The sequence below is a fragment of the Ochotona princeps genome, chromosome 4 (genome assembly GCF_030435755.1).
Source record: "Ochotona princeps isolate mOchPri1 chromosome 4, mOchPri1.hap1, whole genome shotgun sequence".
NCBI lineage: Eukaryota > Metazoa > Chordata > Mammalia > Lagomorpha > Ochotonidae > Ochotona > Ochotona princeps.
Genome location: NC_080835.1, coordinates 12,744,728 through 12,749,230, shown reverse-complemented (window position 1 = coordinate 12,749,230; position 4,503 = coordinate 12,744,728). Strand labels below are relative to the sequence as shown.

The window sequence follows — 4,503 nt, the reverse complement described above, 5'->3', positions numbered from 1 at the left end:
GCTGAGCTGTTCTGAAGCCAGGAGCCAGGAGCTTCTTCCAAGATCTCCCACGCAGGTGCAGGATCCCAAGGTTTTGGGCCATCCTCCACTGCTTTCTCAAGCGTACAGTGAGGGAGCTGGATGGGACGTGGCGCAGGACGTCAACCGGTGCACCTATGGGGTCCCGTCACTTGAACGTGGAGGATTAGCCAGTTGAACCATTATGTCAGGTTGCATGAGTCGAAGTTTAATGTAAGTTGACATTTCATCTTTTAAACACAACCCCCAAAAGGGAAATCTAGGTAAAGTTGTATAGATACATTCCCAAAGGAGAAGGAAGAACATATTTATATAGAATTATAGACATCATGAGAAAAAAATACAAGTCCTAACTGCAGAATCGCTGGTTTTCACAGGGAAGAATTTCAAATCAGTGCAATATTTGTGTGAACAACACTAACAGTGTAAGTAATCCTTTCTGGGACAATTATTTGTCTTTTCATGCTTTTTTTTAAAAACAAATCAAATTGATACTGTGATTATTAAAAGTCAAAAGAAATGCAGTAGCTAGCTGCTACAGGTAGAATAATTATATAGTGCTGAAAATGTCATCTCAAGGAACAGAATAAAATCTAGCTTACAAGATAGTTTAAAGGGAAATTGTTAAGAGAGGTCCTGTGCTTCATTTGCCTATGAATCTAAAGCTCTTACAAGTAAAGCCACCAGCCCGGCCTCCAGGGGCGCGGCAGGGAGAGACATGAAGCTGAGCTGGGTGCTGGCAGTTCTGTCCATCTGCCTGGTGCCCTCGTTACGGCCGCAGCGTCCGGGGACAAACGCCAGCTACTGACCGGGGTCAAGAGGCGAGTGAACCACTGTCCCATTAAGTCACAGAAAGGGGACATGTTGCACGCGGGGAAGCTGGACAATGGGATGGAGTTTGACATCACCCTGCCGCAGAACCAAACCTCCGTCTTCTCTCTGGGCACCGGCCAGGTCATCAACGGTTGGGACCAGGGGGTACTGGGGATGTGTGAGGCAGGAAATTGGAAGTTGGTGGTCCCCTCGGAGATGGGGTACCGGGAGCTGGGAGCCCTTCCCAAGATCCCAGGGGCCGCAGCCCTGGTGTTCCAGGTGGAACAGTTCCAGATCGATCAGAGGGCAGAGCTGTAGCTGGACCTACAGGGCAGACAAAGACAAAGGCTTTTCCATGTAAAGAAAGCTGACTGTGGATTCGGCGCAGTAGCCTAGTGGCTAAAAGTCCTCAACTTGAACACGCCAAGATCCCATATTGGTGTCGGTTCCAATCCCGGCAGCCCCGCTTCCCATCCAGCTCCCTGCTTGTGGCCTGGGAAAACAGTCCAGGACGGCCCATAGTCTTGGGACCCTGCACTCACATGGGAGACATGGAGGAAGTTCCTGGCTCCTGGCTTCGGATTGGCGCAGCTCTAGCCATTGAGGTCACTTGGGGAGTGAATTATCGGATGGAATATCTTCCTCTATGTCTCTTCTCCTGTCTATATATATCTGACTTTCCAATAACAATAAATAAATCTTTAAAAAAAAAAAAAAGAAGGAAAGAACGCTGACTGGGATGGGGACTAGTTATGAAGTTACAAGTTGCAGAGGGCACGCATATCCTCCACACATTCTTTAGTGTTGGTTGACTTTTTTTTTACAACAGGCACACAATTATACATCACCTATGTGTCTATAGATATTTGAAGTATTATCAGGAACTTTGATCATAAATATTTAAAGCAAGTGCCTTTTTACAGAATTACGCTTCAGTTTAGCAGGGAAACCACTTTCTTGGAGAAATCTCGCCATCTTGTGGCGAATAGAAGCAGTGCTCCGTGTTTAACATCCACCGCGAGCTAGACAGGGATGGGTATTGTCAGCCTGCAAGCTTTGCATCCTCAAACACAACCATGGCTAAACTCTCTACCTAGCAGAACTTACACGTAAAAGCTACGTGTGTTGCAATACATTTATTTACACATAAAATGCACATGTATTACATGCAATTGATAAGTGTCCCATACTTGTCCCCAAACTGCAAGCAGCTAAAAGGCTATCTATATACATCTATAATTTGCTCAGTAACGCGTATATCCCTGCTCTGCCATGGACCCTGCATAGCACCTAATGAAGTAGCAGTTGATAAGTACTTGTACTCGGTGATTCATGATTTGAAATTCAGATCCATAATCACCAAGATATTCTTTAACATACATAAATTAAAAAACCAATGTGTGCAAAGTCACATGTACATTGTCTTTCTACTTACTCTGGTCTGCATATTAAAAATATGTTCTTGTTTATCCTTAAAAACAGAATTTTTTAGAAGCTAGAAGCTTTCAGGAGTTCTGCTTTGAGAGAAGCTGGAGGTCGGGATGGCAGCCGCTGCTCAGGTCTCACTGCGTACTCCTGTGCAGACCTTGCTGCGCATGAGCAAATATCATCCTTAAATATGAAACCAGCAAACAACAGAGTATCAGCATTGCCAGATGGTAGTGTTATGATTTCTAAGAATGGAAGCAAAATTTCATATCTTTTTGTTTCTATCCTCACAATTCAAATATATCTAAATGTATAGATAATGTTTTATCTTGTCCCAATCATGTTTGTGGATTTGAGGAATTCATATTGTTAAAATGTTCATACTTCACAATCTAATCTACAGACTGAATGTATTTTCCAACAAAATACCAGTGACAAATAGTTACTTAAGCACCAGTCTAACCCACGTGGGATGCCAGCACCACAGGCAGAGGCTCACCTGTTAAGCCACAGTGCCAGCCACAATACACATTTTTTTCACTAACATTTTTTAAATCCTTAGTATGTACAGATTTCAAACATTTTTAACAAAGTAATACTATTTATTCCATTTTCAATGTGCTTTGGTTATTTTACTTTAAATTTTTTTAAAAAAGCATACATGCAGGTACTGTGTAATGTTTTGGCACATGTTTACAGGGCATAATACCCAGTGTGGGTAAATAGATTTATCTCTTCAAGTGTTTAATATTTCTTTATAGTAAAACATCTAAAAATCCTATGTCCTTGTTTGTTTTTAAAATGAAATACACAATGTATTAACGCCTTCCATGCAACAACATCCCAGAATTCCTTATTCCTGTGTAGCTGTGCAATCTAGTTCCCATTAATTAACCTTTCCCTCTCCATGTTCCCTTCTCGGCCTCTGACACCATCACTGGCTATATTTTCAATTTTGCAGGATTCTCTTGTTTTCAGAGCTCACATAATGCACGGGTGTGTGTGTTGCTTTTCTTTCTGTTCTTGGCACATTTCACTTAGAACGACCTCCAGTTCAAACCAGGTTGGATTCCTTACAAACGTTTGGAAGTGGCTTCATGCACGTATGTCTGGATATACAGTAATGTTTCTTATAAATGTTTCTTTCTAAATTTTAAAATGACATGCAATTGTGTACGGACACATTGAATCTACTTGCACGCCTATTCAGCTTACATCAATATTTCTCAGAGAAAGCGTTTAGGTTTTTTTTTTTTTAATAACTACCAAGCAGAACAAAAGAGGGACCAGGAAGACAAGTGACATGACCATGGCCAAAATGATTTCCTCGTCCTGCTGACCTCATCGGAACCACCAGACAGCACGAAGTCTATTTGCCCAAGATCTCTGTATCTCCCCAGCTCACATTCTTCTAAAATTCCACAGGAATATAATTCGCAAATTTAATTCGAATGATTGATCATTTTGAATGTCAAGCTGTTAACATTCACTTTCCAACGTGAGAACTATTTGCACTTGCTTCTTCCTTCATCCCTTCACTTCCTTTTCTATTGCTCCTGTATTCTTTCTCTCCCTCCTTCCTGCGCCCTCAGTTGACCGTGGAAGGACGGCGCTCGGACTGTCCTAACTAGTGCTCAATTGTATCACGTTTATGCCTCCAAAGGAAAAAAGCTGCCTATGGATTGGCACCTGAGCACACAGTGCTGCAAGCCTCAGGACAGCCACAAGAGCAGAATGCCAACGTCAGGTTCTCATCAGGCTGAGGCTCCAAGGCCCCAAGGTTGTTACAGCTCCTTGTTGGCAAGATGTCAGGGGCACCAGTAAGAGTGATTGGGCACTCAGAGACAGGTAATTACCAAACTTGAAAGAATTATTTACCTCGCTCCTAAACAAATTTCAGAGGAATTAATCAAGACAATTTCAACTAAGCAAGTTCCTAGGTGATCATTGCTATTCAGTGCAACATGTTATCCCCAGGGACCTGGCGGATCAAACAACTAGAGGGACTGGCTCTGGGGACAGACAATGTCTCTGTGAACTGAACTGATGTGAGACAGGGAGTGCCATATGCCAGCTGCCCTGAGTTGCCAGTTACGATCCTGTGGGTCTTGACCCCTTGCCCTGTTACAAAACAAAATAAAACAAAAGGAAATTGCATTCCAATTCAGCTAAATCTAACAAGCCCAGGAGATTAAATTAACCTATGAAAATTGGAAGCTTTGAACAGAGTTGCCATTCAAACCC

The 4,503-nt window shown here is 42.6% G+C and overlaps 1 pseudogene; it reads left to right on the top strand.

Moving 5' to 3' along the window:
* Window positions 1–736: 736 nt before the first annotated feature.
* LOC101518297 (peptidyl-prolyl cis-trans isomerase FKBP2-like) lies at window positions 737–1,149 on the top strand (annotated as a pseudogene).
* The last annotated feature ends 3,354 nt before the right edge of the window (window positions 1,150–4,503 follow it).